This window comes from Scleropages formosus, chromosome 5, assembly GCF_900964775.1.
Source record: "Scleropages formosus chromosome 5, fSclFor1.1, whole genome shotgun sequence".
Taxonomy (NCBI): Eukaryota; Metazoa; Chordata; class Actinopteri; order Osteoglossiformes; family Osteoglossidae; genus Scleropages; species Scleropages formosus.
Genome location: NC_041810.1, coordinates 22,625,948 through 22,653,601, shown reverse-complemented (window position 1 = coordinate 22,653,601; position 27,654 = coordinate 22,625,948). Strand labels below are relative to the sequence as shown.

General features: G+C 53.2%; 1 protein-coding gene across 3 annotated transcripts in view; it reads left to right on the top strand.

The window, feature by feature from the left end:
* The first annotated feature begins 4,890 nt into the window (after positions 1-4,890).
* LOC108942299 (synaptotagmin-1-like) overlaps positions 4,891-27,654 on the top strand; it is a 127,742-nt gene continuing 104,978 nt past the window's right edge. For 2 of the 3 annotated variants that reach the window (XM_018765537.2, XM_029251749.1), the window contains exons 1-2: positions 4,891-5,305; positions 23,713-23,880. The gene's annotated coding sequence lies outside the window, so the exon portion shown is untranslated. The remainder of the gene's footprint in view (positions 5,306-23,712; positions 23,881-27,654) is intronic. The other variant, XM_018765533.2, reaches the window with a different exon arrangement.

The window sequence follows — 27,654 nt, the reverse complement described above, 5'->3', positions numbered from 1 at the left end:
AGCCAGTGTTAGAGTTGAGGGTCAGTTGGACACATCAGTTGTACATTTAACGCAAACCATCACTTCTGCTCAGTTTTCTTCTTTTTCTCTCGCGAACTTCATGTTGTCTTTCGAAACTCACGTACCGAGGTGCTCGTTCTTAGAGCTCTTTTGTAACCGACGCACCGCTAATGGGCTATCGAGGTAAAATGGGTACCGATGGATGATCGATGAACCCGTTGGATGAAGGTAATATGGATCACCTTTGTGTTTGTTTGTCGTTCTCACTCGGTTACTGCAGAGTTAAACTCCTTTTTCACGTGGTGTTTCTCTAATTTTGTCCACTCTGAATTAATACGGTAAGAAGAGACCCTCCCGTATCAATGGGCGAATCGCTAAGTTGATGAACGGGCTGGATAAAGGTGTCGGATGAATGGACGTGTTAAGTCGCCATCGTTTTTTCCCCTTTTCCCAGCAAGACGACACGGAACAGACGCACGTTCGCCGTTCTCGTTTCCTCGGCACGCGTTTTCAACCGGGCACCTGTGTGCCGACGGGGGCTCCGTTATTCCGATAAAGTACGCAGGTGCTAACAAGTGAGCGGTGATGCTGAAGCGTAGGAAGAAAGTACGCTGATCACGGCTGGGATTTTACCGCAAGATACCGCATGTCACACGTGGTCGTAGCGTCAGGCTCCGGCACGTGGACCTGTATGTTACGCGTACGGTATATTTGCGCTCCTCTCACCGGGCTCTGGAGCAGCACCGACGGTGACCCCCTCCCCCCGGGGAAAGGGGTACGATGCGTTTGGCCGCTTTGGCCTCAGGCTGAGCGACCGGCGTGACCCGTCCGACCCTTTGGGTTCCGGTTCGGGATGCGCTCGTACCGCGGTGACGGTCCACCGCATTGTTCCCGATCACCTTCTCCGTGAGTCGGAAATGGAAATTGCACAGCCGGTAATCCGTTCTTTCGGTAGCTCTATTCTTCCAAAGAGACGCAAAAAAAAACAGCTTTAATTGAGAGCATTTGTGTGAAGATAAAAATCCTTTTGTACCGCACAATAAGGCAAATTACTGCCGGAGCCAGGTGTGAAAATTATACGTTGTCAGCAGCTGCGGAAACGGAACGTTCGCTCGTCTGCTTGCAGCCGCTTAATCGCATCGCCCTCGAACCCGTCGCCGTCACGCTTGTCGGAGGGCAGGACCGCAAGTCACGGACAAACTTCGCACGGGGTGGGAACGTCGGGTGGAGTTTGTGAGAAGTTTTCCGCTTCCATCGCACTCGCACGGCTTCTTGAGTGTGGATTGTGAAGAAGTGTTTACCCTCGGCTGCTGCGGTAAAAATTACCCAGCTGTATAAGCGGGCAAATAATGGTTAGAGGTGTGTTGGAGAAAAGCAAAGTGGAAAAATAATGAGGGAATAATTCGCTAATGATGTTAAAAGGCAGAATAAAGCGATGAAATTGCGCCAGTTTACTGCGTTGAAAGTGGATCCGGAAGCCGATTGGCCGAGTCCGGAGGTGGAGGTGAAGGACAAGGACGTTTGCGACCGACACTTTGACAGCGGGCGCCGCTGCTCCCCACGTATAGGACGCGTAACAGGACTCGGTGTCGTTCCCGGCGCCGTGGGCCTTTGGAGGGGCCCCGTGTCGCTCGTAAAGCTCCGAAATCACACACATCTCGCCTCTCGGCTAATAACGTGCCGCCGGGACCCGCCGTCTCCGCGTCCGAAAGTCGCGGGTTTGACTCTCGCCTTCGTGCCGTCGTCGTACCCTAGAGCAGAGTACAGTACTTACCCTGCAGTGTGCAGTAAAAGTACCAGCTGTACCGGGGGGGTGTGGGTGGACTGACGCTGTAAATCGCTTTGGAGGAAACTATCGACTAAATGAAGAGCAAACCTTCAAACACGAGTCCCAGAAGCACAACGTGATATTCGGTCTCAGCGACAGTGTTACCGAAGTCCTGATTTCATGGAACTTTTACCGTGTCGCTGGGGGGGGGGAGACGAGCTACTGGGTCTGTATTGTCGGAAAAGGGCAACGCGGGGTTAATAATGCGACTGAAAATGTGAGCGGGGGGTGGCGGTACTTTTCAGATGCTGCTACCTGTTCCTCAGCCAGGCTGCAGAGGGCAGAGCGGAGAAGGAAACCCATCGGATGAGTCACCACGAGGAGGACCCCCCCGATTCCTTTGATAGGAATAACATTGAATTATCTATGCATGACATTTGTCGAGATTGTAGGTTTGATCCGTGGCCGGTTTCTGCCCGGGGTTCCAGCGCCCGCTGCTCTTGCTTTTATCTCCTATGAACAGCAAAATATTGAAATAATGAAGAGCAAAAGCAGGAGAGACTAATGAGCTTCGAGATGCGAGTGAACCCTTGCGAAGCTTCGGTGTCACGCAGGCCGAGAGCCGTGACGTCGCGGTCGTCCTTCCGGCGTGAGCCGCGCCTCGCTCACCGAGCCACGGAGGGCGGCAGCTGGACGGAGGAGTCACCCCCCCTCCCCGAAAGGGCGGCCCGCTTCACCGCGGTGCCCCGGCGGACGCTGTCTCCCGGCATCCGTCAGGCTGTCGCGGGCCGTTACCCTGAGTCCGCAGGCGACGGCGCACATCTGTAAGCGAAGCGGAGAGGAGCGAGTCGGACCCGAGGGACGAGGAGACCAGTTCGGCTTTACTCGAATTCTGAATTCGGTTACTGTCCTCAGGAAATATTGAACCGTGGTTTCACGTGGGACTTCTTTACTGTGTTTTACCGCGACCTCACCCCATATACGTACACACGTTAATTTTGCTCCGCTTTCGTCGATTTACCCAGTTACACGGCTGAGCCATTTCGACTCGACGAATTCGGCGTAAACGCGTTTCCCGAGGGCCCCGCGGCAGGGGGTGGGATTCGAACCCGGCTCCGCCGCTCGCTGCCCCGCAGGGCACTCCCTTCGCCGGGGACGTAATCTCCCGTGCGCTCAAAGGTGTTTACCGCGGTACGCAGAGCGCGGCGAGATAACCGAGGGCGATTCCTTCGGTGTGGCGGCCGTCGCCATGTCACGCAAGAGCAGGCCGCCGTTTCTATGAGCTCTCGATCCCGCCGCTCGTCGCAGTCGCAGCTGGCCGAGGGGGTCCGTTCGCTACCTTATTAGGTTTGGGTTAATTTTTTAACGTGCGATTAATTACATCTCGTCGATTCGCTACCCGCTGAGCGAATCGCGGCTCGCGAGGGAACGCGAGAGCGAGCGCCGGTTCGAACGCGGCACCGTCCGATGGCGTCTCCGCAGATGTCTCGCGCCGTCTTTCTCGCGGCGGATTTGGAGAAGAAAAAAAAAAAAAAAAAAAACAAACTCGTCTTCGCGGTTCCTGCTCATCTGCACGGACAGCAGCCTGAAGACACGCCGTTTAAAACGCGCTATTTATATACTGTATGTCACGCTTTGCTCTCCATCATGTGTTTCTACACGTAGAGAGGAACCGAGGCAAAGGAGCGCCTGTCCGCCGGACCGCTGTTCTCCCTCCGCTCGCATGTCCACTTCGTCCCCGCGCTCCGTGCAGGAAGACGCTCGAGACGGCGCAGCCGGCGTCCCCGAGCGTCGGGACGGCGGAAAGCGAGGGCGCCGGCGGCTGCCGAGAGGCCGGACGACGTCCCGGTGTCCGCGGCACGCCGAGCGTGACCGTTATTCCGGCTCGGTTCCGACTCCGCGGCGCGACTCGGCGGAGATTTCTTCGGTGACATTTAGTCCATTTCACCTGGGTCCAGGGGTCACTTTCTGTACTAGAGACGAGGGCCGATTTGCTCCCGCGTCAAAACCCAAAGGAGAGAGGATAGGAAAGCGTAAAATGAGGCGCAGCCCCCTGAGGAGGAGCGCAGACTACATACTGAGCAGAGAAACGGTACTTTGCCCCCTTGCGCTTTCTTAATAAGCCGCAGTCGAGATTCTTCTTTCCAACGCGTCGTGGTCCCTGGGCTCAGGACGACGTATTTCTTACGTTACGTAAGGAAATGCTTTACTCTTCCCTCCGTGAATGGGACCATTTTCCGTGTTTCATTTTGTCCCTGCGCAAAATTTACATCGATTTGCGTGACGATTCAGATGACTTCTGAGATGTCGGGGCTTTATCGTTACCCTTCTGCGATCGCACCCGGGAAGTACTGTGACGACCTGCCCTCGTTTTGTGCACGTAGACATGTTTGCGGTTTCGCAGGGCACTCGGTTTCTGTCACCGTGTTGCTGTGTCCCAGGGCTGTTTTGCTCTCGATAAAAAGCACAGGAAACGGGTCATGCCGCAGCGAGAGCTCCGGTGAAATCCAGTGATTTTTTTTTTGCATCGTGTACCTGTGACGTGCGAACGGGAGACGGTCGACTCTCCGTCCGACCTTTGCCGACCTCTGCGACCCTCCGTCCGACCTTTGCTCGGGCCCGGTCTCACCTCTTCGTCGACTTGTAATCGGCGAGTCCGAAAGCCGAACGCAAACCCCTGAGCGGAAGACGGAAGCTGTCTGGGGTTCGAGGAGGAAGACCTGAAAGCCGACGGGTGGAGCGATCGGGGGGGCGGCACGCGGTCCCGCGGCTCCCTGCGGAAACGGTCCGCGTTACTCCCGGACCGTCGTACGGGAGCTGCGCTTCGCTGCTCGTGGAGGTTTCCCAGCCTCCTCCAGGAAATCTCAGCCGAGTCGTGTGTCCCCCCCCCTCCCGGCAGGGCCTCCTTCTCCCTTCCGAGCGGCGGCACGTGCGCGTCGGTCGGCGGAGAGAGAGAGCGCCTCGTTTGAAGTCCGCCTCTGTCCTCCGCGGGGTCCCCCTTCGGGCCCCGGAGCGCGGCTGCATGCTAATGAGGGATGGAAGGGTCGCGCCGGCGTTCGCGGCCGCCGGATTGCGCGTTGCCGGCGTCTCCGCGGCTCTGGGCCAATGAGCGGCAGGCGCTCCGTGATGCGCGCCCTCCCTCTCCGGAGGCTCCCGAGGAGCCCGGCGCGCGTGACGACTCTCTGTTAAACAGCCTGGAGTCGCTCACCTCTGCGCACTCTTTCCTCCACCGTTCCCTCACACTCGCTCTCTTTCTCGCTCGCTCTCTGCCACACACACACACAGAGGCGCACACGCAGAGCCCAGCACTGCATAAATCCACTGTCTTTCTTTGCAGGCGATATTACAGCGCCATGCGCATGTCTCCCCCACAGCTGGGCACGAGATAAAAGCAGCGGCGGCGTCGGCGGAAGCGGCAGCAGCAGCAGCAGAGGCACTTTCTCCCGCTCGCTCCTCGAGGTGCTGGTGGGTCTCCTTCCTCCCGAGGCAACGGGGAAGATCTGGAACCGAGCGCAGGACGAGGGCGGCGAGCTCCAGGTACGTTCCGGCTCCCCGCTGTCATCTGCCGAATCCGGCTGCTGCCCGGTGGTCCGAACCCGAGGACTCGCTCCGTGGGGGGGTGGAGGCGACGGAAGGAGGGCGGTTGCATTCATTTGACTCCCGCGCCTCCATTTCTGTGGCTACGGGGGCGGCGTGCGTGGGGGGGAGAGGAGCCGGAGGAGGAGCGTGGCTTCGCGGGCGGAATCGGGGAGGTGGGCGGCTCACGGTCGCCAGCGCGGAGCTGCCGGTGGTCGGCTGGGTAACGTCTCCCTCTCGGCTTGTTGCCTCACGGGAACCCTGATCCCGCTCAATTTCCAGCACCGAACAACACAATCGGCACCCCGCGCTGTTCTCCCCCCACCGCCACCACCACCCCTCTCCTCTCCTCTCCTCTCCTCTCCTCTCCTCCACACGACAGCTTTGTCTCAACTTGCTGAGCGCGGAAGGAACAAACCTTCTGATTCACTAATAAGCTCCAACGTGGCGTGAAAACGAAACGCGGTTTTCAGATTCCTAATCTGATGCACGTGAGACGTTTCGATAACGTAGCCAAGAGCGATATGCTGCGCGGGAACCCGAAGCGGTGCTGTGGGAGTTCTTAATCGCTCCGGATCGTGGCATCATCCTCGTGTGCGTGGGATGAGTTCTGCTCGAGAAGGTGCTGCGGCCACCGATAAGGGTTATCGGCCGGCGCTCGCTCTGCTCTGCCGTCGTACCGCGAACCTCCGCCGCTCCGAGTCCGAGAGACGGCACCGAGCGGGAAAGTCGCGGCGTTCGCTCGGGGGAACCTCTTCTCCACGCGTCGTAGTCCTGACAGGTGAGATCCGCTGGTCTCTCCATCGGGCGTGGTGACCTGCGTTTGCTTCCCTTGACAAACAACTCTCCGTTTGAGTGCGTTGTGCTTCTTCCCGTGTCCCGATAGACGGCGGCTGGCGACACGTTCTGACACAACGAGGGCCGCTTGGCTACCGTCCTCAGTCTCGAAGACGACCCCGGCAGCTCCCGGGGGGCTCGTCGTCAAAGGATGGCGGTCAGAAGGGAGGCTTGGGTCAGGGGGCTTCTCTTCCCCGGCAGTTCCGCTGGACTCGGATGAACCGCAGCCCTGCCGGAGCGGAGAAGCTCCAAACTTTGGCTGCGAACGGCCTCGGGGAAGAGGTGTCGATCTCTGCCTTTGATGTCTACCCTATGAAGAACATTTTAAATTCATTTGTTGCTTTGGTGTTGCATCAACGTGTCACGATGCCTCAGTTTCCCTCGTTATGAGCTCTCGGGAGATGACTGAAGAGCTGCTGCGGTCTCTCGGCCCGAAAGCGGCAACCGCGTGCGGTCAGGGTTCGGTCACGGTCTTCTCGAAACGCTCTAATATTTGGAGTTCCTCACCGGGCCGCTGCAAGAAGGTCGGCCGGCAGCGTAACCCTGCGAGGACCGTGCCGTCGGTCGTGTCCTTTGCGGATGGCAGCTTTCGCCCGAGGATCTGCTCCGGGCAAAGAGAAAGGAGGCGGAGGGGCAAGCGAGAGCTGTTGCGGAGAGTCACCGGAGGAAAACGCGGAGGGGTGGGGTGTTATAAATAGAGTCCCCGGAGTGCTTTGACCTTGCAGGGGCCGTCATGCTGCGGGGCCTTTCAAAGGGAGCATGAGCTCCGGCCACGTGCCGCGGTCCCGTCGTCGGGAGGAGACGGGGTTCCGGCGATGTGCTGCGATGTCTTCTCTGATGGCCCTCAATGTGGCCAAAATCCTGAGGTTCGGCCCCTCGCCGTGCCCATGTTTACCGTGTTACATGGATCACACGACCCTGAGGTTTACAAAACGAATGGTCCGTTCGCTTCTGAAATTTGAACTGAAGCATTTCGCCGTAACGACGGTGTTCCGAGTTTCTCTAACTGAGAGTATCTGTGTATTTAAAAATAGCTTCGCGTCTGATGTCAGTCAAAGATATTTTTGAATCTTGTTCAAAATAGGGAATGATTATTTTTGGATTAAAAATCATTTGTATTGTGGCATGAGCTGCCAAGTACTTGATGCAAGATGACATGAGGATGATGACAGTGACACCAATTTGAAAAGTTTTTTTTTCATCCGTCGATGTTGTCGGGTACGAATCGGTAACAAGGCCCTGTGATCGGACCGCACGGTTTCTCTGAAAAACATACGTGTTCCTTTGACATTGAACGGGAAGAACGGCGATCGGCCCGCTACGGCGCGGCGAGCGTGTCATTTTTCAACCGGAGGGGTCACGTGGGAGGGAATGATCCCATCAGCTGGCTGGGGGAAACTGGTGATGGGAGGTGCCGGGCGGTTGAACCGCCCCCCCCGGGAGTAGCAGACGGCCTCCAGCCCGTCCATGTGGGAAGGGCGATGCGAACACGTGCTCATATGTGGTTCTGCTTGCTCTGGGCCAATTAGTCCTTCCTGTGGGGACTGGTTTGAATTAACGAAGGTGTGTGTGTGTGTGTGATCGGACTGCAGGATCAATGAGGTCATCCGAGTGCAGTGAAAATCGTTGGGTGTCTCTGGATTAATAACGTGAAGCAGGTCTGCTGAGATGAGAGAGCACCGTGTCTTTCCAAAGCATTATGTAAGGCACATATTTGCATATATATTTACACACGCGTGCGCACACACACACAATCACGAAGTGTGTGTGCAAAGTGTGCCAGCTGTAATTGCTATGCAGAGGAAAGAAATCCTTTTATCAGTTGAATACAATAACCGTGTTGCTGGAGCAGGGGGATGATATTGTGTGTGTTACAGAAATAACCAGGCCTTTTATATATGAACTGCTACATGTAATATAAATCTCGACTCGGAGAAGGAAATGGCTTTTCTCTTGCCTCGTTTTTTAATATCCTGATTTCACGGGTCCTGCTGAAACAGCTTGAGCCTCGTGGCAATTTCTCCGAGTCGTAGAGTCCGGAGGCGACACCGCGGCGGTCGTGCGGTTAATACAAATGGCCCGAGCAAATCTCCCGCCAGGCACATATCTCTCTCTCTCTCACACGCGCACACACACTGAAACATACAATCGCACACACGTGCAGAGACACCGACCTGCGTGTACCTCGCTTTGCACCTTCTTTTTGCCTCTCAATTTCACAAGAGAGGGAGCTGCACGGCAGGATTAATTATTACTAAAGGGCAAACGGCACCAAAGGTAGGCCAGCAGACATGCTGAATATTTCATGACGATAATAAGGATGCGTGCAGCTTGGCTGAGAAGCGTGCCTCCGCAGGTTCCTTTGCGAAAAAAGAAAAAGAAAAGAACGGTCACACGCGATGCCCGTGGTGCTGCAGCTCGGAGGGAAAACGGCGGTATCTCCCGATGCATCCGTGCGCTGCGGGTCGAAGGAGCGTTTTCGGTGCTCCGGACAGAGCGGACAAGTGCTTTATGAGCGGTTTAATTTGACGTCGCTGGGAGCCAAATGCGCACGTTCGTGGCTTCGTTTCGGTCGGCCTTTAGGCTAAGCCAGAGCCAGAGCGAGAGCCAGAGCCAGAGCCAGAGCTCCGTGGCGAGCCGCCTCTTGACAATTAGGGCACAAGTGCGGTGGAGAGCGGTGCCCCTCTCGAGCAACCGCAGTAAATTGCAGCTAAACGGTCTCAATGTTGACAAAGCATTCGTAGCGTGTTCCGGGCCGGACTTTCCAGGTTCCCGGCAGCATCCGAGGAGGAGCGCAGCCCTAAGTAGCCTGGGGAAGATCTCGGCTCCCCTGTCGCGCCGCTCCGAACCGCTCGGGTTTGCGCTCGTACGTCTAAGTCGCGGCGCTTGACCCGGCGAAGGGCTCTCTCCGAAACGCGTGCCCGGAGCAGCTCGGCGTGAGGTCCAAGTTCGCAACCGCCCACCGAGGAGGGAATCAATTTGCAGGATACGTGAGCGATGGGCCAACGCGCGTGAGGACGAGGACGAGCCCGAGCGCCGCGGTCGGTGCCAATTTGAATTTCTCGTGCGGCAGCTGCGCGGAAACGACACCTTCGCTCCGCTTTGCCGTCGCCGCCGTCCCGACTGCGAAATCGCATCGAGAGACACGTTTCGTGGCAGCGCTATGTACAAACGAAGCCCTTTCGTCCAACACTCGGGGATATATAACGCAGCGAATATCCCGGTTTTCTGTGCCTCTAGACGAAAGGTTAACAAGGGCGGAATATGACCCGAGTAACGAAATGAGCGCCATGCTTTGCAGATTAGATTGAGGGTTACGCTTCCTTGCTTGTGTGTTTTGTGGCACAGCATCGCTGTACGGTTGGATGTGGGTTTGAATGATTGATCGGATCAATTAATTCTATTAACTGAATCAATCTATTAATTAGGTGACTGCTGTCAGGCAATTTTTTTGGTTCTTTAAAGGAGCCACGTGTCCGTAATCAGATGTTGCCTCCGCGCAGTCGGGAGACGCTCCGTTTTTTTAAGTCGGACTCCGTCTCGTCCTTGTTAGCAGTCGTGGCGCTTGACGGAACAAAAAGCAATCTGTTCCAAACAGCGATCTGTCTCCATCCTTTCCAATTAAAAAAAAACTGGGTTTAATGAAGTGTGTGACGAAGTGCTGCTCCTTGCGCTTTTTCTCCGGATCATGCTGGTTTGAAGCCAGTTCGCGCTCCTGCCGTTCCGTGTGCGGATACTTAGAGGTCGGCCGTGACACGCTCTGCCCCCGACCGCTGGATGGGTGGCAGCTTGTGGGAGCCCTCCACCCCCTTCCCGTGAGGCTCGGTGCCGGGTAACGTTAAAGGAGTTCCGAGGCTCGCGTTCGCTTTTAAAAAGTCAGCTAACGGTCGGGGAACGTGCCGACGTTCGCTCGCGTGCTAACGTTGTTTGTCACCGCGGCGACCGAGGGAACCCCCGAACGCTGACTTGTGTCCTTCCGAACGTGCGCCCGCTCAGAGGTACTTCGGGTGGCCTGGACGAAGTCCCGTGGGTCAACTCTCACACCTGTGCCCTGTGGGCCTGCCCTTCCTCTTCTCCGTCTCGCTTTGCGTTTGATCCCATCCTCATCTCCTTCCACGGCCCCCGTTTACCCCTTTGCGCAGACTGCCGGGGAAGCAGCAGCTTGACAAATCGCCCACGGGACAAAATCTCTTTCCCGGGAAAAGCATAAATAAGGAAAGACCCCTTTTCCTGGTTTGATTATTTGCTCGGATCCACTCGGCTAAGTGGTTCCGTGTGCTGCGGGTGGTCGGCGGGCGTTCGATGAGCTCGAGGGAGTCTCCCAAACCCAGCCTCCTCGGACAGTCGAACGGGAGGAGCGTCATTAGCGCTGGACAACTCGCGTCGCAGCGGCGTCCGCTTCCAAGAGTCCGACGCGGGATGCCGTGAGGTTTCCCATCTGAGGCCGTGGCTTCGACGGATCGCGGATGATTCTCTCGGTCTGCCATTTGAACGGAGTTACGAGGAATCCTCTTTCGTTCACCGAAGCTGTTACTTGCAGCTTTTATTTGCGGCCCTTAAGAGTCATTTGTCTTTAACGCGCTGTCTTTGCTGCGGTGTGGATCACTGCCCAGCTCCATCCCCAGAACCACGTTCTGCTCATTAGCCCATTTCTTTTCCAACACCCAGGCTGACAGTAAGTCTGTTTAAGCCTTCTAATGTGCCCTTGTCATGGATCTCTGCCATCCGCGCACGTCAGTTATAAATGAAAAGTGCAGTGCAATACAATACAAGAAATCCGCTTGTGTCCCAGGAGCCCCTCAGGAATGGAGTTAGAGAGGAGACCGAAGAGAGCATTCTTCTGGAATAAGAGGACTGATGTCTTCATCGGAGAGCCTTTCGTGCATGACCGTGACGTGGACTGTGGTCTCCAGGCCTGCTAGTGGTTCAGCAGGAGAGCATGTGTTCTTGCAAAGGGATGAAACATTCCTACTGCCCTGACTGCGTACCTTAAATCTGTGCGCTGAATGTGACGCTTGGAGCGCTAGCCAGGGGCCCACAGCGAAGGGCACTGGGCTGGTGGGCGGAGGTGTTATGGACGCTACCTAAAAATGACCCGAACCATCAGCATATTAAAAAGGATGTCCTCCCAAAATTCGCGTGTACCTCCTGAACCCCCCCTGGAATGTAATCATAATGTAATTACTGTATGGGGCAGCGTGTATGGAAGATGAGCAAAGGTGTTTTGCTCACAGAATATAGTTTTTTTCATCCCGATAAACCTCTGTGACCCAAGAACATGTCTGAGCACACGGAGCGTCTGCTTCGGATAAACAGCGACAGAAACCCAGATTGTCTAATGTCGGTATCGATTCTCTCAGTATGGAGTCACATACTGTAGATAACCTTGAAAACACAAATCAAATGTACGTCCAGGGCTCTTTTTTTTAAAAAAAAAAATTTCATCTCTGTAGCTCCCTTCTGAAAAACGGAGAACGTAGCGAAGATCAATGGGAAGAACAGATTGCGTCGAGTCAACATACCCAGACCCTTGGAAGGAGGAAGGGTCAGGGAGTCCATGATGAGACGATCAAAATGATGCGAAATGACCCTGACCTCCGCCGTGGAACAATGCTCTACAATTGCGGCAATCTGCACGAGCCGTTTCGCCAGCCGCCGCACGGAGACCACAGGTCAGGAAAGCGTTTTAGCCTCTTGTGTCACTGTGACACGGGATGTCAGAACCCTCTGTGCCAAGCAATTGTAGGCACCGTATGAGACCACCATAATTTACAGACCTTCTCCAAAGTAACAGCAGCCAGCGATGGACCTCCCTTGCTGGGAGCATTTTAAAAAAAAAAAAAAAAGCAAAAATGATCCATTTACATCCCTGAAGTCCGTACGTTCTGATCCGTGTGTGTGTGCGTGAGGACAGCACAGAAAGCAGCTGCCCGTGTGCTCGCAGCCACGCCACTGTGCCAGCTCCCATGTGACAGGCACACAGACGGAAGTGTACCGTGTGGGGGTGGGAGGACCGGCCTCGAACCCCAGGGCGCTCTCCGGCCGCAGGATGGCCACGGGCCGCTCCGCGTGCAGGCGGACCGACGGGAAACCGGATCGTGGGAAGCCTGGATGGGCATGATAAGAGGAAACGAACAAAACCGAGAGCAGGTATTAGTGCGACGCCAGAGAAAATTACCACGGATGGAGTTCTCTCAGCGGAGGCCGAATGAAAAATGGGAAAAAGGTTTCGTTGACGGAGGGGGGGGGGGGGTTGTTCCCTGACTACTTAATCTACTCTTATTCATTTGTAAAATCATATTTACTCTTTAACTAAACATTTACATATTTACAGAAGATATGCGGGAATACAGATGTACGAATGTATGATTTTAAATTATCTCCCAAGTATGTGTGTGTTTTTGAAATGTCGTTGCGTTGCCCTCCTCCGCACTCTCACCCGGGCGCCGCCGTCGCGGAGAACTGGCTTTACAGCATGTGCTCGTGTGTGAGGTGTCAGCAAAGGCTGAAATTTCAGCACCGTGCGCTGTGGACAGTTCCCCTTCCGCTACACTAGAGTACAGTACAGTATAGTATAGTACACACCATAGTGACACTGAGGACTGTACACTACTCAGTCACTCACTCGCTCACCGTCCTTAACCACCTGGATCGTGGTGGTCCGGAGCCTATTCCAGAAGCATAGAGCGTTAGGCCAGTCATCGTGTTGTCTGTGTTGCGATCGTACTCCCTGGATGGGGGTGAGTCCACTGTAGAGTCTGCACTGCGCTGTACCGTAGTGTATTATTCACACTATATATTATTTTCTACCTGTGTGCTGCTTTGCTTTGACTCTCCTGCCCAGTTTGTCCCAAACACACGTAGCACAGGTTTCCCAAATGTGCTCAGAGGTTCGTGCTGCTCATACTGATAATGGCAGTACCGAGACAGGGCATTTCGACAGGTTGCTATCGCGCCCCTTGACCGACGTGTCCGCCGGCCGCTCGCGTGTCTCGGTGCGTCCCTGTAGATGGAGGCGGAGTACGGTAGAGTCGCTGCCTTTCTGCGTATCGCACCTCTCGTTTTAATTAACGCTGCTGTAACTGGGCCAATATCGTACTGCGAAAATAATAGGGGAATAAATAAAAATTCTGCCCAGGGGATTCTGAATCCCGGTGTTCCACTGTGGCATTTGCAAAATGTTTACTCTCCACTTGACCTTGTATTCAGGCAAAAAAAAAAAAGGGTATTTTTGTTACCAGCTGTGTATTTTCTGTGGGATTTAGTGTGCTGTTGCTATGGCTATGGGAGCCGCAACTCAGTCAGGAGGAGAACGGACCCAGAAAGCGATTCGGCCTCTTGGTGTCGGAAGTGGGATCGCGTTGAGGTTTACCGGATCGCTGCAGGGTGGCCATATCTGCACGGAGCTTGATGAGATCACAACGGACAAAAGACACCCTTTGTACCTTTTAAGTGAGCAGCATTAAATAGGTAGCGGTGCTAAAGATTAAAAAAAGAAAAAAAAAAAAAAAGTTCTGTCTTACGTTACATATTTTAAATAGCTGCAATGCTGCCATCTATGCGTCTAAACATGATTTTAATGGCCTCACCAGCACTGCATTTGCTACTTTCCAGAACACAAATTTCAATACTGAACTAAGTATTTAAATAAAAACACCCATGATCTAGTGACCCTTCACGTTCCCATTGTCAGGACAGTACTCACTGTATGTAACCCAAGTAAGTCTGAGGGAGGACTGGCTCAGAAAAGTGACCGAGAGAGGTCGTCACCCACAGGTCAAGCACTGACTACACCAAACCACCTTGGTCCTCAGTGTTGTCTGGGCTTCTTCCCAAAAATCAAAGATCCGCACCCATCCGGGAGAATTGCGCCCAAACGTCACAGCAGGACAGACGCTTGTTTACCGTGTTGCCCTCACTCGCACGTTGTCTGAAACCGCTTGTCCTAAGGAGGGTCGCGGCGAGCCGGAGCCTAACCCAGCAGCCCAGGGCGTAAGGCCGGAGGGGGAGGGAACGCACCCAGGACGGGACGCCAATCCGTCGCAAGGCACCCCAAGCGGGACTCGAACCCCAGACCAAGCGGAGAGCAGGACCCAGCCAATCCCGTCACGCCACCACGCCCCCTTGTTGCCCTTATTGTCTCGCATTATTACACAGCGTTATTTCTTCGGCCTGTTGGAATTCGTCAAGGCAGTGGATATGTTTTCTGCATCATGGAGGGAAAGGGAGTGTTTTATGAGACGGCACAGTTGTTACGTTGGCTCCTTTCCTGGTCGAACACGTTTTCCAAATGGCTCATGAGAAAACCAGTTTCCGGCAAGTGGACTCGCACTCTTTGAGTGGCGCTCGTGTGTAGAAAATATAATTACTTTGGAACATTTATCCAAAGCAGCTTTGAAATATGTTCTGCTTTGGTAGAGCAGTGCCCATTCAGGGACTTGAACCAACAGCCTCAAGGTGACAGCTCTACATCCTCGCCCGCTGTGACCCCTCCGGTCCTCAGCAGCAGTGTGAAGCGGAAAGGGGAGCGCGAGCTCAAAGACATCTCTTTTTCGCTCATCCTTTAAAGGAAGCGTGGCCGTTCAAGCCCTCTCTGTGATGAATGTCTCTCTCCGGCGGTGGCTGTGCTTAGGAAGTCCATTCGAATCATGATTTTTTTTTTTCTTTTCGTAAAGCAGTTTTCAATCTCGCCAAGCAAAGGGGGTAACGAAAGATGAAGCGGTGAAACAATAGCTTTTTTACGAGGCATTTTTGTGGAAAATAAATGCAGATTAGCCTGCCTCGTACTTGGAAATGAGGATCGTTTGTATCTCGTCGAACTTGACAACCTTTTAAAAATTAATTTGACTCCCAAATCCTGGCCCTCCAGAAGAAGCAGGAGGGAGCTGCGCTCTGGCCTTTTGTTCTTGGAAATCGGTAGCCCGGCGGTCTTTGTGCGGCACGTCTGTGAAGGAGTGGAAGAGGAAGCTCTTCCGAGACTCATTGCAATCCTGTTCAACGCGACAAAGAGCTTCTGATCAGAGCTGCAGCCTCTCAGTCGAAACCCATCGACACGTAGGTCTCCGCCTGAACAAAGGAGCGACGTCAGCATCCGGGGAGAGAGAGATTTTGCTTCTAAGATGACTCGAAGTTGCCGTAGGTGCCGTTTGCCCTCTGCGTTACAGCACAAATGTCGAACGTGCATATGAAGGGCTGAAAAGTCCTTGCTTCCAGCGAGAATTTTTTGAACCGCGGGGTGTTTCTATGTGCTTTCCACGCAAGGTGAGGAAAACCGCTTTCGCTGGCGCCGGTCCCTGCAAGCCCTAAAGGCACGGGCACGTTCAAACACTTGTCTGCAGGGGATGATGGAGGAGGTGCGGAGCGGGAGGACCGGCCGACTCCGCTGGAATGACCGCTGATTCTGTATTGACTGCTTGCGTGCATCTAAAAAGCATCCCGCTGGAGGGAGTGAAGAAAAATGTTCCTCTTGCCCTTCGCACTTCGTCAGGGCATTTGCCAGCATCACACTTGACTTGCAACTTGGTTTTCTCTCGCTACTGTGAGGGACGCAACGGATGAGCACGGAGCCAAATCCAACCGTTGGCTCAGTCGTCCTTATGGTAACGTCGATCAGATGATGAGCGGGCAACCTCTTAACTTGCAAACTGGCACTTTGCTGCGCCAATGAGTGCTTTACGTTTGAAAGAACATGAGATTTACTCTTTTACAATTGTGGTGCCTCACTGTAACAACGCAAAAACGAATGGAAAACACGGATGAACCTAATCGACAGCTACGTTCTAAAAGAAACTGGTGAGCTGCCAGTAGCTCTGATTGGTAACATCCTGGTTTTTTAAAGGGCTTCATCAAGTTGCAGAGAATATTTTCAGTTTAAAGTTGCACTAGACCACTGTTACAGTTAAACAATTTATCTCACGTATTTCCAATTCACATTTCACAGGGAGGTGTAATTCCACACAGCCTTATGCTATTTGTTTGGTTGTCATGGTAGCGGCTGTCACATAACCTGAACCTATTATAATTTGTCTCATTTCTTTTAATAAAAAAATTTAAAAAAAACACTTTTTGACTATGTACCTTCCTATTTTTTTGGTGCAAAAATCTTTTTTTTCTGCACACAGCAGACTTAAGGAGCTGGCTTGCATCTTCTTGAAAGGGCTTGCTGGAGGCTGTAAATATATCCAAAACATCATGAGAATCTCTTTATCCACATGGCTCTGGCTCTGCACATTTTACTACAGGAGTCTATTTTGGGATAGAAAGGCTTGATCATCCATCTGGTAAAGGTGGTATGTGGACTAGAACATCATTACGTGGGGTAACAATCTGCAGTGTGTCCGTTGTGAGCTTCCATTTTTCATAGAGTGTCTGCTATCAAGTGGCCAAGTAGGCGTTAATAAAGGTCAATTTATACATACTTGAATGCACGTGGATGTAAGAATAGAAAAATAAGAGCTTTTAGAAAGACAAAGTGGATGTTGATCGATCACTACGAGCTTGGCTAATGCACGAATACCGTGCAGAGATAAAGCCTTCGCTGTCAATAGAGCTCGCGTAGAGCCGTGCTATTTACGCTCTCCCGAACCTTATTCGTTCTTCGATTTGGGCAGAGCGGCGGCTCTTCTGGTTAATCCAGGAGATGGTTTTCCCCTTTTCTTTCTCACCCTTCCTCCTGAAACAATGGCAGCGCTCAGAAGAGACGAAAACCTTTTGTTTCGGGCTCCTTTCGCCGGAAACGAAAGAGAACGCGCGGTGGCGCTCGGTGGCGTGTTTGCAAACCCGAGCCGACCGGCTGAAGTCCCGCACTGGCCTCTTCTCTCCAACTTGTTGCGTACCAAGTTTTTTTCAAAAGCTGTAAATGAACTGTAACTGTAAACTAACACTGTAAGTCGCTTTGGAGAAAAGCATCACCTAAATGAATAAATGTAAATGTCAACGGAATTTCTTTGTTTAGCACTCAGTTCTATAAATATACACACACACACACACTGTCTGAACCGCACGTCCCATACGGGGGTCGCGGGGAACCGGAGCCTAGCCGGCAACGCAGGGCGTAAGGCCGGAGGGGGAGGGGACACACCCAGGACGGGACGCCAGTCTGTCGCAAGGCACCCAAAGCGGGACTCGAACCCCAGACCCACCGGAGAGGAGGACCCGGTCCAACCCACCGCGCCCCCTTCTATAAATAGAAAAAACTGTAATTTGCAGCTGGATAAAAGCGTTGGCTCAGCAACGAACAATAAAATCACCTTTTATAAAATCCCACTTCTCTGCTTGCAGTTAACAGGCCTTTCTGTGCAGTTTTTCCAGTTGCAACCGTTTTCTACAAGTGTTACGATAGCGCAACTTTAATCAGGTCAACTTGGTTCTTCCCCACCGACATGTGCAAAGGAGCACCTTTCCGATGCCCCGACCCAGCGTTCGGAAGGAACAGCGGTCAAACCAAAGTCCTCCTCGTGTCGTCTCGTTACAGACGCCAGCTGTTCCCGCAGAACCCAAACCCGTGAAACGCCACCGGGCGCGGAATTTACACGGCGTGTCGCGTACCGCGTGCACCCACCTTATCGCACCACCGCCTTGTAAAACCCGCATAAATCCGCTCGCTAAATTGGCGCTAAGGCTTCGATCCCACCGACAAAGCGTTCCGTTGCTAGAGCGGCTGTGACGGTCGTGACTTTTTTTGCACGATCCCTGCGCAGGAAGCGTCCCGCGCTTAGGGGACACCCGGCCCCTTCCTTTGTGCACCGCTGGCTGGGGTGGCCTCTTGATGGATGCGGCCCCAACTGACGGGACGAACTCGCCTGTCGGGAATTCCGGCCGCATCCCGTTCGGTAGGGTGCGCGACCGCTTGCTTTCCGCCAGCTTTCGCCCGGAGTGCCTCCGAGGGGTCCCGCCGAGCGCCGCTTTCCGCGCTGTCGGCCGAAGCGCTTGCGCGGGTTCATTCGTGGCACCGCTCTCCTGCACGCCTTTCGCTTTGTCCTTTAAACAAACAAGGCCTAAGATGGGAGACCCCCCCCCCCCCCCGGTGGCTCTCGATCTGATTGAACGCGCTCCTTCTCGCCAGCTGCAGAAATCAGCGCTGTTTGTCTTTTTCTCCGTCGTCGTCTTCAAACCTTGTTTAGGCTTTGAGGCTCTGTGTTCCAGCAGAGACATCTATCCGCAGCTCCGAGCCACAAAAGGGACTCCGGGATTCAGGCCATCTGCGCTGCCGCGGCGTGCCGTAATAGTTTGCTTCGCTCTTGTTTATGCGTGTCCCTCTCCTCCCGGGAATTTAATTTAAATATCTTTACAGAAGGCGCTCCTGACGTACCGCCGAGCGGGAAACGCATTTTCCCCGTCGTGCTAAAACTGCTCCGTCCCCCCCGAGGACACAAGCTGGAGTTTCACCATAAACCCACAAAAGCGCTTTCGCTCTTCGCGTCGCGCCGTCTACCGGAGCTCGTGTTTCCGGGAAGGTCGGCGAGCGTGCGGATTCCGTCGGTTGTTTACGGAGCGCCGACTTGCTGCTTCACGCCGTCCTCTTGAGCCGGTCTGTAAACTCCGCAGCGCACGTTGGCGTGTGGATGCGGTCTGGGCCTCGTCTGCGCTGCAGGTCGGAGCGCGCACCGCATGTGGCGCTTTGCCCTCTTCGCGCAGTCGTTCTGCTTCGCCGCAATATTCCTCGAGCTCAGGTTTTTGGCAAATACACCTTCAACATTCTGTGATGTCAGAGTCATTAACCTGGAGTGCTTCACTCATGGTAATTGCTAACAATTTGGCACCGATACTTTTCTACTCTCTCTCTCGAGGTCTTAGTGTCCCCGTGTAACTCGTTGCGGTGAAGTTTACATTTATTTATTTATTTAGCGGACGCTTTTTCTCCAAAGCGACTTAGAGTGAACCCTACGTACAGTCATAAACCCACACACCTTATTCACCGTGGTACTTACACTGGGTCCCTCATCCATACATCAATGGAACACACTCTCTCTGTCTTTGGACTGTGCGAGGAAACCAGAGCACCCGGAGGAAACCCAAGCAGACGCAAGGAGAACATGCAAACTCCACACGGACTGAGTGGAATCAAACCCACACCCTCTCGCACCACTCAGCCGCTGAGACAGCAGCGCTACTCGCTGTGCCGCCGTGCCACCCAATGGACAGAAATGGACAGAAAAAGAGGTAATTCTCTTTTTTTCCATTGGTACATAACTGAATTCAGGACTAAACCCTAAAGGCTGCATTTCCTCTCCGTACCCGCTCTTGTAAAAGAACGAATGGAGAAACACAGTGCCGGCGATTCCAAAGTTAACATTTAACGTTGTGCCCCCCAGCGCTCTTCCTCTGAAAGCGCTTCCTCCTCCAGCTCCTCGCGAGTCATCCGGCGGTAATTCCGGCAAATTATTCCACCGAAACTGATCTCGCGTTCATTAATTCAACACTTCATTTTTATTCATCTTTTTTAAGCTCCCCTTTTTTTCTACCTTTCTCACGGTAATTTCACCAAAAATGCCTAAAACCGTTCGCCTGTCCAGATGTGCTCCTCATTTGCTGGGCCCGGTTCCCTCTCCTCCGGTGTAATCTAGTCCGTCTGACCCGTGCCCTTTTATTCCATGAATAAGTCATAAGGTTCACATTTTCCCTCCGTTCGTCAGATCGCGGCTCTGAAAGCCGCGATTAAAAGGCAATATCCAGTCTCTTCTCTACATCCAGCGCTATCAGAAGTGTCGTTACCTCCCGCCTTCCTGTCTGTACCCATCAGAAGAGCTCCGAGGTCCATATTTAGTTTTTACTAGATGGGTCTTCAGTGTGTTGCTCCGCCTTTGGGGTCCGTTCCCCCCCCGCCGCGGTGTGTAGGTCAGCAGCTTTGCTCGTGACTCACAGATACGCTTCACCGATTATGTGTCCAGGGCTCTGAAAGAGAGGGCAGTGCAACAGAGCCCTGCTGGGACGCAAACCGGCAACCTTCATCGTTTTTTCTCCTATGTATCCTTACGCACGTCAGGGCGATGGGTTGCGGTCAATGATGATGATGATGATGACTATTTTCATTATCATTCACTGTTTCTTTCGCCCGAGGTCACTAAGAAAGTTAAAGAGACCACAGAGTGTCTCCGAATTTCTAGCGCTCATGGCACTCATCAGGTGAGCGCCGGCGTTACTGTGTTATTCTACAGTGTTCTTCTGAGTTTTAAGGGTGCAACAAAACGGCGACGGAGGATTCCATACGTGTCCATATTGAGGCACTTTGTACACTAAACCCTTTACGGTCATTTACCTTTCTGTGAAGCTGGGTAATTTGACCTGTTTCAGTCTAGGGCTTCTACCCCTCTTCAGGCTGCTACGGCGGGAGGTCGGATTCGAACCTTGCTCCTCGCGCGATGAGGTGACGGATCCGACCGCTCGGCCACCTGAGATTATCGCTATGACGGCCAAACGTCTCCGGGGCCCTCGAGACCCGGGGCCGCCCCGCCTGCTGCTCACCCGCCCCCATCCGCTTGATCCCGGCACCTCCCCGGGTCTCTCGCCTCTCCAAAACAGCGTCTCTCGGACTAATGAAATTAAACGGCGCCGCTGCTGGAAAGGTGCCCCCCCCCAGTCTCACCCTCTGCTCATAATATTACCTTTTGAGCGGTCGCATTCGGACTGTAATTGCCGCTGGTTTTGATCAGTGATTTTGGAGCGTAGAAAATGGTTTTAATTACAATCAGAGTGCCCCCCCCACCAGCCCTCCTCTGTGATACTTGGATCGCCGCCGTCTTTACCTCCTTCTCATGTGGTCTGCGCTGCATCTCTCAAAGATGCCATTTTCAATGGATAATTGCCATACAAATTGCAATGCTCTATGGCTTCTTGGAGGCCCGAAGGAGATGACGAATTCAAATTCGGCCGATTGAGCGACGCCGGCGACCCGATCGCTGCCTCCTCCGGGGCACATCGACCTCCCCCCGCCCCAAATCAAGTCCCCTCAGTCGGTCTGTATTGAGCAGAAGATGGTTGCCGACGTGCATGGCGGGAGAAGGAATCCAGGTGTGTCTTTGACTGTTGCTTAGTGAGCTTGAAGCAGCTAAAACATGACTCACGGACCACATATTTAGGAGGTCAATCGATGGGAAATAGGGTTGGATCTCAGGGAAGTCCTGATTCTGGTGCTTTCTAACTCCTGCTGCCTGCTTTTATAACGCTCAGCCATTGTGCTCCGCATACTTCTTGAAGTCAAATGCCGTCCGAGACCAGTCTGTTGGTTGGCTCTAACAAGCCGGAGAGACGGAGCCCCGGCACCAAAGCCTAATTGGGATGGCACGGGTACAGCTGTAATTTGGCAAATTAGGCAAAGTAGATGTCTGAGCAAATGAAGCTCTAATGGGCTCAGAGCCCGTGGTTTGGAGCAACAGTGCTGCTGGGGCACTTTGTCCAGGCATAGATCTCACTCGTGAGCTTCTTCACCGAGGGCAAAGAGCGTCCAAAGTGGAGTATCTGCTTGTCGGGACCCTGCTCAGTGTCCCACAGTTGCATTTCGCAGGTCTCCGCGCGTCCTTATCTTGTGCAACGTGTGTCCGTTTACGGGCGGGAGCGAGACCCAAACGTGCGGTTTGCACGAACGACGGGGGCGGTCAAGGGACGACTCGGGTAGGGTGGGCTAAGCTCTGCTAGTGTCATGCCTTTGGAATGATGGGACATTCGAGGTTCTTGTAAGATGGGGAGGTTAATTGAATTACTGTCACCCCCCCCAGTTTAACCCCATTAGCGACAGGGCATGTGGTTGCTAAGCAATGTCCTTTTGGATTATTCAGCAAAGTGTTGACCTGCCCAACTTGCAGAATCCACAGTGTCATTTAACGAGCCGATTAATTGCCATTTACATTTGTGAACGTCTCGGCGAGGAGCGCAATCGCCCTCCGCTTTACGGCTAACGGTATCGCGCTGTAGCGAAGGAGGAAATTAACGAGGTTGTGCAAGGTGTCGGTGCCTGAAGACGTGGCCTCAAACCCTGGAGATTGCTGGTTTGGGTCCAATAAGGGCTTCCGCTCCGGAACCAGCGAGCGAGGTGCTTAACTTGAGTTACTCCGGTATACAACAGTGTAAAACAAGGCAAAAGTGAGTTCCCTCGGATAAGTGTTTTGGTTTGATTTATTAGTACACGTCCACATTCTTTGCGCTACAAGGTCCTGAATTTATGCACCTGTGTGATTTTAAATACCTGCCTAGAGGGCACTTGCAGAAGGGAGAACATTTGCAGTGCGTTGCCGGGATTTGGCATCGCGTTCGTAAGACCCGAAGGCTTTTTTCAGCGCAGCTGATTTCAGTGCCTCAATATCGCTCCTTCACATAAATCATAAGCACAAATTGCATCCATCTGAAGTGATGTGCAGAAAGAAAGCACATCTCGAAATGGAAGACGCACGCAGGACTCCGCAGAGCTGGGTTATTAAAATTTAGACCCACATTCTCTTTTTCATCTCTCTCCTCTGCAATTATGCATGGGACTGGTGCAAAGAGAGTTATTTATTTTTGGAGCATCTCTTCCCTGCAACGCATCTCTTCACACCCGTCGTTTTTCTAGGTCAGGCGACGGGGCGGCAAGTCGTCCGCAGAGCACGTGGGCTGTCGATCGGGGCCTTTCGCACGACACAATTAGCAGAAATGCTTTTGGTAACAGGAAGGCTTCTTAGCGTGGCACGCTCCCCTTCGTACGCGGCGCTCTCCGTCTCCGCCATAAAACTGGCAAAGAAGGGGGTGAGCGAGTGGCCGTGACGGCGCCCCCTGCTGACCACCGACACGTGTCCGCCGTACAGCGTGCAGCTGGAGAAAAGGAAATGTACTCGGTGGATTATTTAGTGGCCGTCTTCCTTCATCCTCATATATTTCACTGCTTTATTCTGTTGGGACCTTTCCAGTCGTCAGAGTTGAAACAGGAGCATAAATGTGTTCACACTCAGCGGGGGGGGGGGGGGGGGGGGGGGGACACCTTCCCCGTAGCGGAACAGTAATCGCGTTCGTTGTCGAATGAAGCATCGGTAACGAAAGCTGCGCTGCCATTAACCGGCAGAGAATATGGGCTTGGGACCATCTGGAGGGGCCTGGTCCAGGCAGCCTGTCCCGCTCTGCCCGTTCAATTCACACTGACATGGATGAGCACGCAAACATGCAGCCTAGCAGAGGCGCTCGCGGCCGACACGCCTCTCCCTCCCCTGCTCTCTCGCTCTGTCGCTCTCTCTCATCGCTCTCGGCTGGACCGTAAAAGATGTTTGACTACGTATTTTCCGGACTCGAATCTTTAATTACTTGTATTTTGCTTGCTGTTTATGAAGTGGGATGTTTACAGCAGCGGTTCGAGTTAAATATCTCCGACACGGGCACAGCGCTGGTTCCTGCATCTTTTGCCGGCTGCTGTTGGGGTACAAACGGGGGTCTTTAACCGCAACCACATACCCCCCAGTGAGCGGAAAGCCAGCGTGTACTTCAGCGTGAGTCAGCGGTGAGAAAAAAAACCCTAGTGAACTGCAGGGAGGACTGAAAGCCTGCATCTGCTGCTTATTCTGTCTCATCAGAGGACGGCGGGGCGGTCGGGATTCGATTCTCCGCTCGTCATTCGCAGGCGAGCCTCTCGATCGGGCCCTGCGGGTGGAGAACGCCACCGACGCGACCGCTGCGCCGAGACCTGCCGCCGGGGGAAACTCGACTCTTTCCGAAGCGATTCTGCCTTCGGGACACTGTAGGTAAGCAGCAACCTATTTGTCACATGTGGCTGTCAGTGGACTAGGCAGCAGCCTGACGGTATCAGTTCAGGGTAAGTACCTTGCTCACGGGCACCGCGACCGGAAATGGGACTCAAACCCGCGACTTTGAGCCGTAAAGCGTACCGCCGATCCGGCCGTCGGCGGCGGCGCTCCCCTGCAGCACGACGAACCAACCTGCCGCGGAAGGCGGCCTGCGGAAAGCACGTAGCAGCGCGTTTCTTCATTTCAGCTGCGGCGTCTCGGAGATCTTTCGGTCTCAAAATAAGAGCGTTTATGAACAATTTAGCAGAGCGGCAGAGACCACGGCCGAGCGTGTCACGGCCTCGGAGTCGATGATCTGGATAAAGCCGTCAGCTGAGAAACGGAATAATAATGATTGTCGCCGGACGAGCGGCTGCGGAAGAGAGGATGAGCGGAGGCGAAGAGAGGAGCATCGCTCGGGCGCTGTTCGTGTCGTGCCGAGGTTTCCCGTGCTCGCCTGGGGCTCGGTGAGGGGCCGCGCCGGGATGCACGCAGCGTGCCGAGCTGGCTCCCTCTGCAGGGCGCTCGGCGACATCGCACGCGGAAAGGACGTGCCGTTCGATGGGAAGCCCACGGAAACTGTCGACAGGCGCCCTCGTCCCCGCGGCGTCACGTCCAAGTGTGCCAGAGGGTCAGCGGCGCTGCGCGGAGCCTCTCTGCGGCCACAGCGCTCTGAGCTACAGCTGCAGTGCGTGTAACCCAGGGATGCGGCAGCGCTGACACTTTTGCCCCGGGAGCAGACCTTGCGCTGACGTTCGTTTTCCTTTTTATGTTTCCTTCTATTGACCTTTAATAAAAGGCCAAGGAGAAATTTACTTTGGGGGTGAGCGTGACACATTTCCATGTGTTTCCAGAGTACCACCCCGGCAGAAGCGTTTAAAGATATTGTCTTTTCAGAGCTTGTGCCTTCATTCGTGATTTCCACTTCCCCAAACTGCCGCAGCCGAAAAGCAGCAGCAGCAGCAGCAGCAGCGACACATCAGTGGGACTTTTATGAGCAGCCTGACAGTTCATCTCAGCACTTGATGCCTTCATTGACTCTTGAGTTCAAGGTTATACCATGCTGAAGGGTACAATCGTAGAGCCCCTCAGAAGGCTTCGCGTTACCAGACCTGCACGATTGCGTTCATACCCCAGTTACGCGGGATTTCCGGTCACCCTCTTCGTGGGGTTATTCATCGCTTTCACTTGTAGTAGGCCGTGTTCCACGGGGAGCGGGTTAGAGTGGATGCTTCGTCTGGCGAAGCGGAGCTCGCGTGACCCAGCAGACTGCTTATGTAACGTTTCCCTGCTGGAACTGGAGCAGAAGACCAAGCGAGCATCTGATTGGAGCTTCTGGGACCTGCGTGTGGAAACACGCTGCAGCCCGTGAGCACTTTGCTCTCTTTCCCTACATGGATTCACCGCGACATTGCAGCGTGCATCGGCCCTGATCGCTCGCTTTCTGACACAACAGTTTGCAGAACATTAGGTGTCCATTAGGTGCTCATGAGCTGCCGATGTTTCTGGAGCTGTCTCGGCTCTGCGAATTGTGTATAAGAGTACAAAAATGTAAATGATGTAACGTGAACACAGTTCTTCTCATTTAGGGTTTGGTTTGTCAGTTCAGTATCAGCTATATGGTACCCTTGAAAAGATGGTTTTGTTCTTTCTGCGGTAAGACACAATAAATACTGTAAATATGACTTCACTTAGTGATGCCACAGTCTCCAAGCTTTCAGAGAAGGTGTTTTCTCATCACCTGGTGGAAAGTCCAGTTTACATTGTTATGGTTGTTGGGGGCAGTCGAGTCGGTGTCGACTGCTTATGTAACGTCTCCCCACTGGAACTGGCGACTCTGTGGATAGTTGTCCGGAAAAGCGTCTGGTCTTCCGCCAACCGACTAAGACTTGGATCCGTGGTTGTGGTGATTGTATCGATCCACCGTGCCTTCTTCTTCTACGTTGACCTTCCACTTGCCCAGCATGATGTCCTTTTCCATTGACTTTCCTCTCCGCATGATGTGTCCGAAGCAAGAGAGTCGAAGCCTTGTCGTCTGAGCTTCCAATGACATCTTTGGTTCGATCTGCTGCAATACTCACGCATTTGTTTTCCAGGCTGTCTGGTAAATGCAGGATTCTTCACCGGCACCATAGTTCAAAGGCGTCAATTTTCTTAATGTCCGTCTTCTGCGCTGTCCAACTCTCGCATCCGTATGATGTGACTGAGAAGATCATGGCTTGAACTAGTCAGACTTTTATGTACAGAGTCACATCCTTGCACTTGAGAATTTTGTCCAAACTCTTCATGGTGGTTTTGCCCAGAGCGATCCGTCATCGGATTTCCTGGCTGCGTCTTACTTCTTTATTGATTATTGATCTGAGTAGACTGAAGTTATCTACTATCTCTCTTTCCTCACCATCAAGTGTAAAGTTTTCCACTTTGCTGGTTGTGAACAGCTTCATCTTCTTCATCATTGATCTCAGTGAACAGATGTCTCAAATCGTCCCCACTTTCAGCTAGTACTGTTGTATCATCAGCATAACTGTCACGCCCTCCACCGCGGCGCGACAAGGAACACCTGTGGTGGCTCATGGGACAGGCGCATAAAAGGAGAGCGCAGAGCCGGACGCGGAACCTTGTTCAGCCTTGCTACTCGCTTGAGTCTCGTACTTCTGCTCTCGTACCTTTCCTGTCCTAGTCCTAGTTCCCCGGTCCCTTCTCCCGCATCTCCACGAATCCCTGGTATCCCTCGAACTCTCGCTTGTCTGTTTGAATTACAGCTTCGGATTGTCCCTTCAATAACGTTCTTTCGTCGGTGACCCCTCGCTTGTCTTGTGACCACGTCTTTTGCATTTCCCTTAATAAACGCCCTCCGCTCTGCACTTGGGTCTGCGGTTGACTTCCTGGAAGGAAACATGACAATAGTGAAGATTGTTGATGAGTCTTCCACCGATTTTCATGCCCCGCTTGTCTTCATATAGCCCTGCTTCCTTGATGATCTTTTCCATATATTAACTGAACAGATACCGGGAGAGTATGCAGCCTTGTCTTACGCCCCTACCAGTGTTGAACTATTGCGTTTCCCCGTGTCCCGTTCAAACTGTTGCTTCTTGGTCGTTGTAAAGGTTGTGCATGAGAATGACCAGGTGCTCAGGTATACCCATGCTTCGCAGTGCGGTCCAGAGTTCCTGGTGATTCACAGTTTAAACTAGTTGCCTTTATTAATTGCTGTCAGTTTGAGTGGACGGGTTTGCATGACTGCTAGATTTATCGCTAGAGCTACAGACCGCGCAGCACTGTTTAAAACTCAGGCCAACACTTCAGCTGTCAAAAGTCGCACATGAAACCGGATAAAAATAATGGAGAATTCTGGATTTTCTTTGGGAGTGAATATAGGGCTTAAGAGCTCTATTAATAGTTTTGTGTGCAGTCACAGCCTGGAGGAGAAAATCATTATCAGCTCCTGCCATATTGGTTCTATACAGGTGTGTGCTGCCGAACAGCTCCGTCAACACCTCATTCTTAAAAATCACGAGAATATCTACCTGCGAAGGGCTGCAGATAAGATAAAGCGTAATCCACCTGTCAATGGATATGAGGACGTCTTCATAACCATACAGGCAAAAACCTATGAACACCTCTCTCATTGCACATAGGGCTGCCACTATTGCTTGGGCATTTCATATATCATTAGACTGTACTTTTTGGATGCTGAACTGGGGGAAGTTCTGCAGGTAATTCAGCCAGAAC